Below are 12,942 nucleotides of genomic sequence, written 5' to 3' on the forward strand. Positions count from 1 at the left end.
GACTACAGCTCAGGTCACTATCGCAGTTCCTGAGTTTGAGCCCCGCGTCGGGCTCTGTGCTGACAGCTCGGAGTCTGGAGCCTGAAGCCTGCTTCAGATTCTGTGTCTCCCTCTCTCCTCTGCCTGTGTCTCTCTCTCTCTCGAAAATAAATAAACATTAAAAAAAAAAAAAGAATAAAACCCTCCAGGATGAAGTTTTGCCATGTCAAAACAATGTTATTTATGGTCCGTTGTGAACATTTATATCATTGAAATGAAAAGTCAGCTTGGTTGTGTTCCAGATGACAGTACTGAACTGTGATCCACGCACTTCTTTTTGCAAAGTGAGAGAGGACACCGGCTTGCACAAATTGTCTCATCATCAAAGCCTCCATTCTGATCTTTACTATAATTCCCAACACAGGTATAGTTCACAAACTAGGTGGCAGGGCACTTGGAGTCATTGTTGTCTTTTTCTTTTTTGCAAAGCACTCTGATCTATTAATACCTCAAGTATAAAAATATCACTATATAATCTATACTCATCAGATCCTGATTTATACTATACTAAAACATTCTTAAATTTTTTTTTTTAAAGTTTACTTATTTTTGAGAGAGAGAGAGACAGAGCGTGAGCAGGGGAAGGGCAGAGAAAGAGGGAGACACAGAATCTAAGTAAACTCCAGGCTCTGAGCTGTCAGCACAGAGCTGGATGCGGGGCTTGAACCTACAAACCCTGAGATCATGACCTTGGCCAAAGTCAGATGCTTACCTGACTGAGCCACCTAGGCACCGCTATATTAAAAAATTCTAGTGTAGAAGACAAATTTATATTAAATTATCAACTGTGTAAAGCAATTCACTGATGCATTTCTCCTGCAGCTTGTGAAAACATCTTCGTTCATTTTTTATATAGAAACACTTTTGGGGCGCCTGGGTGGCTCGCTCGGTTAAGTGTCCGACTTCGGCTCAGGTCATGATCTCGCGGTCCGTGAGTTCGAGCCCCACGTCAGGCTCTGTGCTGACAGCTCAGAGCCTGGAGCCTGTTTCAGATTCTGTGTCTCCCTCTCTCTCTGCCCCTCCCTTGTTCATGCTCTGTCTCTCTCTGTCTCAAAAATAAATAAACATTAAAAAAAAATTAAAAAAAAACACTTTTATTATAGGGATTCTATTTTTATTTATTTATTAAGTAATCTCTACACCCAATATGGGGCTCGAACTCACAACCTGAAGATGAAAATCATCGTCACGTGCTTCACCAACTGAGCCAGCCGGGCGCCCCTGTAGGAACATTTCGTTCCAACGCAGAGAAGCAGAGATTGAGCCCCATTTCCTCAGGAGCTGATTGGTGGCCTGTCACCCTCTACACCTGGAGCACCTACGTATTGACTGGGAGTGTCTCCCACTGTCTCCTGGATGCCCACAGGGTCGTTTCCCTTTGCATCTCAGCCTGGCACCTCTTTTAATTTATGGATCTGGGGCCCCAGGAAACAAGCCGGGAGCTCCACCCAGCTCAGCCGCTCTCACGGGCTCGGGGATTCACTCCTGCATTTCATCAACAGGTTCCAAGGCGTTTTCTCTCGTTTCGGCAGAGATTCTCAGCGAGGCTGGGAGACATGACTTCTAGCAAGAGGAAGTCATTACTGCCGAATTTCCCTTCCTTTCCTCTGCGTTTCTCACTCAGCAGGAATATGTAAAAGTTCTTATTTTCAAGCAGTTCCCTTGGTGGGGTCAGTTGTTGCATAATTAATGATTCCGTGCTCAGGCTTTGAACTCAGTCCCGGGTTCAAGTCCCAGCTCTGTCTGAAACCTGGTTTTCTCACCTGAAAAACGGGGTCATTAATCAGCGTGGAGTGTCTGGTAGATAACGAGGACTCACTTTTGTCACCTGTGGTTCGTATGTTTTCCTCTTACAGCCCTTACAGACACTAGATCTTTCTCTGAGCCCTAGCAGTGCCTTACTGCATGGTCTCCTGTCCAGTACAAACTCAGGCTCCATGCTTCCCCGGGGGTCATGAACTTGCCTCCTGCCTTCTTTCCTCCCCTTACCACCTTTTAGCTGACACATTTCTTTTCCTCTGGTTTCCATCCAGCAGGCTCCAATGTATTTATGTATGCACGTATATATGCATGTAGGCTCCACAACGAATGCGGGGCTTGAACTCACGACCCTGAGATCAAGAGCCCTTTGCCCTACCGACCAAGCCAGCCTGGTGCCCCAGGCTGAAACATTTTTCTTACCCTGCAGCCCTCGAACTTTTATACTCTTCCTTGCCTCATCGTCCCCCTCCACTCGGCCCCACAAGCAGTGACTAATACTTGTGGTGATCGAGACCTTGGCTTTACTTACATCCTGCAGCGTTCTAAGGCTAGCAGCTGGTAGGGAAGCCCCCCTCAGGAGTAGGTGGGGAACGTGGGACTCCACAACTCTGACAGGCAAGAGCAAAGGCCAGTGTCCTGAGCTGGATTAACATAGTTCACCTTTTCTAAAGAGTCAGAAAAAGCAGACTGACTGGTGACGTGAGTTCTGGACTGGGAACACTGGAAAATACTGTGTCAGTGCGTAGGGATATTTTAAAGCTTAATGGAATTTTGGGGCACCTGGTGGCTCATTTGGTTAAGCGTCTGACTTCAACTCAGGTCATGGTCTCGCAGTAAGTGAGTTCGAGCCCCGCGTGGGGCTCTGTGCTGTGACAGCTTGGAGCCTGGAACCTGCTTCCGATTCTGTGTTTCCCTCTCTCTCTGCCCCTTTCCAGCTCATGCTCTGTCTCTCTCAAATAAAGCAGTAAACATTAAAAAAAGATAAATTGGTAGACTGAGTAAAGCAGACGGCTCTCCCAATGTGGGTGGTCCCTATCCAATCAGTTGAAGGCCTGAAGAGAACAAAAGGCTTACCCTCCCTCGGGTAAAAGAGAATTCTGCTTGATGGCCCTCCAACCAGGACATTGGCTCTGCAATTGCATGAGCCAATTCTGCGTGATAAATCTTTACTTCTATCTTTATCTCTGTTTCTCTGTCTATGTCTACACGTCTCCTAGGTGGCTCTGTTTCCCTGGAAATCCCTGGCTAATGCATTGGTCTCACGTTACGTACTCGAAAACCTGGGAACTTGGGGAACTGTTATTTCCAATCATCACACGTGTAACATAGCCATTGTAAAAAGTTCCGAACAGAAGTATAGGTAAGAACAAAAAGTCAGTCACCCTCTCACTCACCCCTCCTGAAAATTCTGTTTCTTTATCTAAAGGTTACTGTCACGAATACTGTCCCCCAGGCACATTTCTCTGCCTTTACACCCGCTCAGAGAACACAAATGCACACACTCAGTTCTGCCCACCTGAACAGAATTACATTATGCAGATTGTTTTCTGAATGTCTTAGAGCTCTTTTAATGTGAATATATATATACTTTGGTCTTACTCTGTTTCTTAATTTCTTTGAGAGAGAGAGAGCGAGCGAGTGCAAACAGGGGAGAGGGGCACAGGGAGAAAGAAAGAGAATCTTAAGCAGACGCCATGCTCAGTGCAAAGCCTGATGTGGGGCTCCATCCCATGACCCTGGGCTCATGATGTGAGCCAAAATCAGGAGTCGATGCTCAACTGACTGAGCCACCCAGGTGACCCCATCTTACTCTTTTCAAAGCCTTAAAAAAATTTTTTTTAATGTTTATTTTTTGAGAGAGAGAGAGAGACAGACAGACAGAGCATGAGCAAGGGAGGAGCAGAGAGAGAGGGAGACACAGAATCTGAAGCTCCAGGCTCCGAGATGTCAGCACAGAGCCCGACGTGGGGCTCAAACTCGCGAACTGTGAGATCATGACCTGAGCCGGAGTCGGACGCTCAACCGACTGAGCCCCCCAGGTGCCCCTAAAGCCTTCTTAATATACTATAGTATAGAATGAATACACCATTTAAAAAAATTCCCTACTTAGTAACATTTTGGCTATTTTCAGTTTTTTCACTGAACAGTGTTGTAAGAAAGAAACTTACTTAGCTTTGGACATTAGTGAAAATATTTTTGGTGCGTTGGAGTATTTCTGTTGTGTGAATTCAAAGAGGGGGTATTGCTAGGTCAAAGGGCATAGGTATCTCACATGTTAATGGTTGTTAAAGCGGCTTCTAGTGAATTATCAGAACTGAAGGGGGTCGTAGGGACACCAAACGTATAATTAATCTTACAGGTGGGTGGTCTCGGTGACTTGTGACTTTTGCAGTTGGGCTCAGATACAAGAACGACCCTGACTCAGCGAAACACGATGCCAGTATGGTTCGAGAAAAAGAAGGGTGAGAGGGAGGGCTTGATGAACCTGCACTTCCTGGATGGTCACTGAATTGTCGATGTCCCAGACTCACAGAGACCTGGAGACTATGCATGGGAAGTGGGGCTATGGGAGTCCTTGAGTTCAGGTGGACTTTGTAGGGGTTTGGTTCTTCACGCTAAAGTGGCCGAATTGCACAGAAGGGCCCTCCGTACGAGGACCCTGCAGGGCGAGTTCTAAACCCCATGAAGGCAGGATGTCAATGGATTAGCTCACCAGCACTGTCTCAGGATGGACGGAAATGCTTTCGTTAGGGAAATCATTCATTCCTTCAGCCCTCAACACTCTGTAACTGACTATTAAGAACCGGACACTGGGCCAGGCTCTGGAAACACTAGCTAGGGAGAGCACAGACTTCATGATGAATCACTCAGTGTCAGGCAGGGCAGCGTGGAGACGAATAGCAGTTATCATGTGGTAGAGTATGGTTAAGACTGTAACCGAACTCAAGAGGCTCGCTGCTTGGGGTGCATGCACTGAGTACACCCCAAGGAAGTTTGAAAACAAAGAACTTTTCATTACTTGCTACAAGTAAGGAGACAGGGGGAGAGCTCTCAAAGGGCTGTCTCCCGTGGGGTTAGTACAGGAAGCCTTCATTCAGTGTGTTAGGAGACTTGGGCAGGGAGCTTACAAAAGCACTTCAGTTCAATCGCACACGCCTAGTGTGTTAACAGGCTGGTGCATACCACATATGTTCGAAGAGTGGCAGAAAACTCTGCCCAGAGGAGATCTTAGTATTATGATGAGCTAAGGGTAATTTCAGGACAACTTAGGGGGGCTTCTTCAGGGGTCCTCGGCTCCAACCCAGCTCACGCTGGCTTGCATCAGGGGCTGATCAGGCGAGGCACACCTAGCTGGGCATCTCTTTGGGCAGAACTGTTAGTTCTGCAAAACAAAACACATTCCTTCCCTGCTTTTGTCCCTTCCCCTCCTCCCTTCTGCTGATAGCTTTCAGCTCTCTGATTTGAGTAACTTCCCGTTGCATTCTAGCTGACAAGACCACAAGACCCAAGTGGTATGTCTGGTCCCAGTTCATTTCCAGGGGTTGGTGGGGCATCCACGCAACTGATGGAGACAGGATGGAGCTGGTGTTGGGGTCGGGATCGGTGAAGCCGGTTCGTAAATGTTACTGGTTAGTTGCTTTGAACGGTTGGCTTTTGTCCCCCATCTTTTGTGGCAGGAAATTTACTCTTATTGCATCAGTCTTGAGCACCCCTTCTCGAGGTCAAGGGCATCAAGAGCACCCTTAGATGGGCTCTGGCCTCATCTAAGGGTGGGGGCTGCCCCTTGGGAGGAGACATAGAACAGCACAGTTGACAGCCATGGCACCAGCTGGAATAAGTCACGCAGGGCTACATTAAGAAAAATGAAATGCAACAAAAAATAATAAAAGGGGGGCGCCTGGGTGGCTCAGTCAGTTGAGCGTCTGACTCTTGATTTCAGCTCAGGGCATGATCCCAGGGTTGTGGAATCGAGACTCGTGTGGGGCTCTGCCCTGAACATGGAGCCTGCTTGGGATTCTCTCTGTCTCTCTCTCTCTCTCTCCCTCCCTCCCCCAGCCCCTCCCCTACTCGTACTCACCGGCTCCCTCTTTCTCTCTCTCTAAAATAAAAGAAAAAAAAAACCATGGAACCTTACCTGTGTCCAGAGTTTTTTTCATGCGTACTCTCAGCTACAGTTTTTGATTTGATCCTGAAAACTAGCCTGCGAGGAACCCGAGCCAAGGACCGACCCCACAGGCTTGGAAGGTAACTTGGCCAGGATCACACAGGCTGTTAAGTTGCTGACCTGACACTCAAGTATACTATGTCTTTGCCTCCAATTCTGCGCTCTGTCCGGAACACTCTGCTTCCTTCCTCGGTAGCCAAGGCTCTAGTCTGCCTCCCTTCAGCCCAGCTTCAGCTGGGGTGATTGGAAATGGATCAAAGGATGAAAAAAGAACGGGACTGACCTAAAGGGAACTGAAAGTATTTGCTGCGACGGGGAAATCAGAGGAAAGAAAAAGGCAGGGGGCCTCTGGGGGAAGGCCTCAAAGCGAATGCTTTCTGGGGAAGGTGGGGCCACCGCCTGTGCCCCTCCATGGGGGCCTAAGAAGGATCAAAGCTGCCTGGCCTTCCCGGAGGGTGGGATTGAAGTGTGGGCGGGGAGGCACAGCAAAGGCAGGTCTGTGTCCTGTCTGGGTGACAGAAGGCAAGAGAGGCAGAGAGGACGCTGCGGGAAAGTAGAAAAAGAGGAAAGGAGGGGATATAGAAGCACAGATAGGAAACAAGCAAAAGCAAGTCTAGGTAAAGACGTTGCAGTTGGCTTGTGCTTAGACCCGGGTATCAACTTGGAGAGCTTACCCAGCTCTTCGACCTCCCTGGGGTCCCCTGCTCCTTTCCTGCCACATTTCACCCCCTTAGGCAGGGCTCCACTTCTCAGCCCACGCGCCCCCAGCCCTCCCACCTTCACAGTGCCTGTTGGAATGGGGGCAGTGTGGGATAATGGCTCTTGGGTCCCCATGCAGCCTTCTGCACGCTGCCAGGAGGTGGGAGAGAACCGAACATGTCCTGGGAGTCTGCTCTTTGAACAAGGAAGCCTTGCTGGGGCAGAGCGATGGACAGGATTTGGAAGCTGGTTTTGTGAGTCACTGTGAACTCTCAGCACCCGCCCACTTGAGGCCAACTTTGAAAGCTCAGCTTGTATGAACTGTCGGACCAGGTCCAGGTACTGGGACTTTCTCAGTGGCCTTGTTAGCTCTCAGCCGCTGAGAACAGCCTTGAGTTGAGGAAATTGTGGCCGGACAAACAGCAAGGCAGTTCTGCTCCCCTGTCAGTCACTCTGCTGCTGGCTGGCTGCAGCTGAGCCCGTGCCCAGCAGCGTGTCTGGCGGGAGAGGAGCCGGCTGACCCGTCTGTCCTCTGGGGATGTGGAGGCTGGCTCTCGTCCTCACACTTTTGTTCCTCAAGGGGCTTCAGGGCCAAGGTAAGGAGGCCCAGCCTGGCGTGGGTGGGGGAGAGGCTGCACTTGGGACTGGGGCCCGCAGGGGGAGTGGAACCCTGAACCTCTGGATCGTGCCCACTTACGTGGTCACCTGCAAGTGTGAGTCTGGGTGGCTCCTGACAGCTCCGGGCGGGCTGGTTAGGACGGAACGGGCTGGCCCTGGTGTGGGAGGCCCCTGAGAAGCCTGTCTGTCTGGCCATGCCTTCGGCAATCCGGGCAGCCCGGGGCAAGGAGATTCCTTTCCACTGGCTTCCATTGACTTTTCTGTATAGTGGGGAGAAAGCGTCCTCTTTGCTGGCTGCAAGAAGGACAAAGGAAATCTGCTCTAATTTGGTACGATTACCAACAGAGAGAAGTGACCCCTGGGCTTGGGTTTCTCTAAGGAAGTTGGGTGGTTCTGGAAAGCGGAGACTGATAGATTGCTCCCCGAGGCAGGGAAACAGCACGGAGGGGAAGGGAGTGGCCAACAGCCACTTTACATGAATGGCCTGGTCCCTTAGGCCTCAGCAGCCTCCAGCAGCCCAGAGGCTATAGGGACCTGAGCATTATTATTATTTATTTATTTATTAAAAATGTTTTTAATGTTTATTTATTTTTGAGAGAGAGAGAGAGAGAGAGAGAGAGAGAGAGAGACAGAGTGTGAGTAGGGGAGGGGCAGAGAGAGAGGGAGACACAGAATCCGAAGCAGGCTCCAGGCTCTGAGCTGTCAGCACAGAGCCCGATGTGGGGCTCGAACCTACGAACTGTGAGATCATGACCTGAGCCGAAGTCCTTCGCTTAACCGACTGAGCCCCGCAGGCGCTCCTAGGGATCTGAGAATTATTTGGGGAATGTTGGCTTGGGTCAGGTGGTCGGGAAGGGGGGGAAGAAGGAGATGGTATACGGAAAGTTCCAGAGCTGAGGGCTGCCCCCCCCCCCCCCCTTCTCGGACGTGGAGTCCAGGGTGCTCTGAGATGGGAGCCTGCATTCTAGATCAGTGGCTCTTCGAGGGGCATCATGGCTGAGAAAGTAAGAGGAGGGCCCCCTCTGGGTGCCAAGGGCAGAGCGTGGGGCATTGGACGGTGTTTGTGCAGGGCCCGTTAGAAGCCCGGTCAAGACCCATCTCAGGCACTCCTGCGTCCTTAAAGACACAGTCTAGGTTCCGGAGGACTGGGGGGTGGGGGCTGTAAATATAAATACAAATGCCTTTGTATTTACAAATCTATAACAAATACAGGCAGAGCAGGGCAGAGGGTGCTGGGAACAGGTTGCAGAAGGGAGCTTTGGAGCCTGGGTTCCCGTGTGCGCCCTTGTGGGACCCAGTGACCCAGGACCCTCGGCAGGAGAGGGGGGTTGGAACCCCGTCTTAGGAGCCTTGGAAGCGGCTGGGAACGCCGAGACAGGACTGACGGGATCTGGTGCCTGGCTTTGGGGATGGGAGTGGCAGAAGTGGAGGCGGTTGAGACGGGGAGCCTGTGTGACCGGAGAAAGGGGCGGCCCCGTGCCCACACCCGGGGCCGTGGCACGGTCTCTGGGCACGGCTGAGCCCACCCACTGCAGGGAGAGCAGGAGCCGGGCTCTGGGGCCCCTGGGCTTTGGTCTCAAGGAACTTCTTTGTCTTCGTGCTGTGCCCCCGCGTCTGTGGGGCTGGCCTGGTGTAAGCTGATTGAAGCTGCTGTCCTGTTTATTTGCTGTCATTTTTAAACCCTTAAAAAGTTTAAAATAGTAAGCTCAGAGTTCCAGAGAAGTTGCAAGCATAGTACAAAGGATTCTGGTGTTTCTTTCACCGAGACTCACCAGTTGTTAACCTTTCATCACATCTGCTTTATTTCTTTCTCTCCATATATATATATGTGCGTATAAATGTATAATAATAATAATTTAATATTATATATAAATATATAATATATATTTATATATATTATTATATTATGTATATTATATTATATATATCCTATGATATATATTATATAATATATATATATAAATATAATATATATTATATTATTATATTATATATATTATATGATATATATTATATTATATATAATATATAATATGTTATATAATATATATAATATAATATAATAATAATAATTTTTGCTGAGCCATTTGAGACTGAGTTGTAGACATTGTGCCCTGTTACTCCTAAATTTTGTAGCGTGTATCTTCTAAGAACAAGGGTGTTCTTATATTATGTCAGCACAGTTATCAAACTTAGTAAATTTAACACAGATACCATCAAAGACACCATATTTACATATTACCAGTTGTCTCCAAAACGGGCTTCATGGCATTCCTTCTTCCCGGGTGCGGAATCCCATCAAGATCGTATATTACATTCAGTTACGTATTTTTTTGTTATGTCTTTTGTTTTTTTATTAAAAAATTTTTTTTAAGTAGGCTTCCGCACCCACAACTTACAACACCGAGATCAAGAGTCAAATGCTCTACCGACTGAACCAGCCAGGTGTTCCTTCTTTTGTTCTGTCTTTTTTGGGCGGGGGCAGAGGGAGAGGGAGAGGGAGAGAGAGAATCCTAAGCAGGCTCCAAGCTGAGCATGAGCCCTGATAAGGGGCTCGATCCCACCACCCCAGGATTATGACCTGAGCCGAAATCAACAGTTGGACACTTAACTGACTGAGCCACCCAGCTGCCCCTGTTATGTCTTTTAATCTACAACTGTTCCCTAGCCTTTTTTCTTCTTTCACGACTTTGACATTCTTGGAGTACCAGACATTGTTTTGGTGAAAGGCTCCTGAATCTGAGTTTGTCTGAGGCTGCTTTGTGTGATCCAGGCTATGCATTTTGGGCAGGAATACCACACCAGTGATGCTCTATTTCAGAGCATCCCATCAGGACATATGATGGCAGTGAAACCCTTTAAAAAACAACAAAACTTGGCTTACTGAAGAATTTGATATGCATAATATATATGCAAGAAGTTTCTATCGTTCTCGAGCTTTGCAAAGCTTTTTCCAATGGCTTCTCTAGGCTGAGTCAAAGCCACACATGTCACAGTGGCCTATGAGATCTGGCCTCCCTGACCCCCGACCCCTTCCTCTCTCCCATAGCACTGCATTCAGCCTCCCCGACCTGCTATGATACGTGCACGAAACGCGTGCCATGGATTTGCACTCTGTTTTCTCTCCTGGGATGCCGCTCCCCTGCTGGCCGCCTGGCCTGCTCCCGCAGCCCCTCAGGACTCTGCTCAAATACCACTGTCTCAGTGATGGCCTCCCACTAAGAGTGCCAACCTGCCACCCTGCAACGCCTTACCTCCCTCTCCGCTTATTTTTCTCCACAGTTCTCATCTCCCTTGTGTGGGCTCTACTGTTCGCTTCTTTGTTTTCCGTCTCCCAGGCACCTCTTTACCTCACTGGAACATAAGATCCTCGAGGCCAGGGCTTTCCTCTGTTTTGTTCATGGCTGTATCTTCAGCCTCTAGAACAGGATCTGGCATAATTAGAGTCTCAATGTATCCTTATTGGTTGAATAGATGGGTGACTACTTTAAAGAATCTGTAGAATAAAGTGAGAGTTTATTTGTCTCCCGGAGAGTTTCACTGGGAAAAGCTGTTCTAGATTTTAGGCTACAGACTACGCCATGGCGTTGAGGAAGTTAACTAACCTCTTGTTTCTCAGTGTTTCATCCACAAGGTGAAGTCAACAGTGGTGGCTGCTCTATTGCGATGTGTGAGCATTAGGGAAGGTACGGTATATAACGTGCGTAGAAAGGTGTTCTTATACCGAGCCCCCCAAAATGATCCCTCGTGTTACTCAGTTCTTTGGAGGCAGGGACTATGTTTCACTTAGTTTGGTGATCAGACTCAAGAGGAGAGACTAATTTGCTGGCTAATTCATTGAGTCAAAAGTGAATTAGAGAATTCTGCATGAGATGATAAGTTTTAACGAGGGACCCTTTTCTGAGCGTTTTTTCACCATCATAACCACGATCTTTGGGAGAATGCAACATTTTTTTAAGTTTATTTATTTATTTTTGAGAGAGAGAGATAGAGAGAGGTGGGGGCGGTGGTGGTGGTGCGGAGAGAGAGTCCTAAGCAGCTTCCACACTGTCAGAGCAGAGCCTGACGCAGGGCTCGACCCTATGAACCGTGAGATAGTGACCTGACCCGAGATCAAGAGTCAGATGCTCAGCTGACAAAACCACCCAGGTGCCCCAGAGAAGGCAACATTTTTAACACACAAGAACACGCATTCAAGACATTCAGTGCTATTATTATGTTGTATTGTAAAACATTCTAATTGTTTCCACACTCTTGATTCCTGCTCCTTCCCTGATGTGCCCGAGCGCCTCTGGGCCAGGCCCTGGGCTTAGGTGTTGAGGATTCAATGGTGAATCGTTACATGGATGCCTTGTTCACGGAGCTGACATCTGTCAGAGGACTCGGTCTATAATCACAGCCGTGAACTGAGCGAACCCCAAAGGACATGCTAGACTGTGAATGCCCAGGGGCCGTGGACAAAGCAAAAGGGCGGGGCAGCATTTCATGGATTCTAGACTCTAAGGCTTGCTTGCTGGCTGCTCTTACAGATTGTGTTGAATTTTCACTTCTTAGGAAGGAGCCTCTGATTCCGACCCCTCTGGCTGGGATCCAGGCAAGTTCTAAGACGGCTGCCGTTCCTTTTATTTATCTCTCCCTCACTGCACCTCCCGTGAAGCAAAGTGAACGGTGAAGTCATCAGGCAGAGGGGGTGGACTGGGACTCAGAGAGCTCGGGGCTGCAGCACCATCCCGGAGGGAACTGGTTCCATAGACATCACTCTAGGAGTAGCTGGGCCATTGTCTTCGTAAACAGGCATTTTTATTAAAGTGTGACACATGTACAGCACAGCGTGCAAAATGAGAAACGTGCATCTCAGTGTGTTACTGTGAAATGAACACACTTGCGTATCTACCACACATTCTCTCCACTTGTTAGCTCTTCTCTCTTTCACAAATACAACCATTAGTGGCTCCTGGGTGGCTCAGTCGGTGAAGCGTCCGACTTCGGCTCAGGTCATGCTCTCGTGGCCCGTGGGTTCGAGCTCCGCGTCGGGCTCTGTGCTGACAGCTCGGAGCCTGGAACCTGCTTCGGATTCTGTGTCTCCCTCTCTGGCTGCCCCTCCCTTGCTCGTGCTCTGTCTCTCACAAAACAAATAAACTAGCAAAACAAAACAAAACACCAAATACAACTATTATTCTGACTTCTGACATTATAGGTTGGTTTGATCTTTATATAAACAGAATCATGTGCTATGTGCCCTGTGTGTGGCTTTTTTGGCTCAACATCTGATGAGATTTATCTGTGTTATTACTTGTAGCTGGTATGATATGACTCTGCGGCATTTCAATGTATGACTATATGTATGAGCTTATTCGTCCATTATGCTACTGATGAATCTTTAGTTTGTTTTTGGGGTCCTTCCCCTATTATAATAATGCTGCTGGGAGCCTATTGTACATGCTTTTTGTTTACATGCATCTGTTGAGTATATGTCTAGACTCGTGGGGGTATGTGTGCAGTCTTACAGCAGATGCTGGCAAACCATTGGCCAAAATGGTTGAACCAAGCAGTATATGAGAGTCCCATGATGCTTCAGGGCTGCTGGCTTTTGTTTTGAGGCCCTAGAAATGGGAAGTGAAGGCTCGAGGGTGGGGAGCCTGGAAGGCAAAGGTCACAGC

The 12,942-nt window shown here is 48.4% G+C and overlaps 1 protein-coding gene across 6 annotated transcripts in view; it reads left to right on the top strand.

Annotated features, from left to right (window-relative positions):
- Positions 1 to 12,942, top strand: part of CD244 (CD244 molecule) — a 53,959-nt gene that overhangs the window by 16,179 nt on the left and 24,838 nt on the right. The window contains exon 1 of one of the 6 annotated variants that reach the window (XR_007148025.1): positions 5,913 to 7,260. The exons of the other annotated variants lie outside the window; for them this stretch is intronic. The gene's annotated coding sequence lies outside the window, so the exon portion shown is untranslated. Of the gene's footprint in view, positions 1 to 5,912; positions 7,261 to 12,942 lie in introns of those variants that run through there. 6 annotated transcript variants of the gene reach the window in all.

The sequence above is a fragment of the Prionailurus viverrinus genome, chromosome F1 (assembly GCF_022837055.1).
Source record: "Prionailurus viverrinus isolate Anna chromosome F1, UM_Priviv_1.0, whole genome shotgun sequence".
Classification (NCBI taxonomy): domain Eukaryota; kingdom Metazoa; phylum Chordata; class Mammalia; order Carnivora; family Felidae; genus Prionailurus; species Prionailurus viverrinus.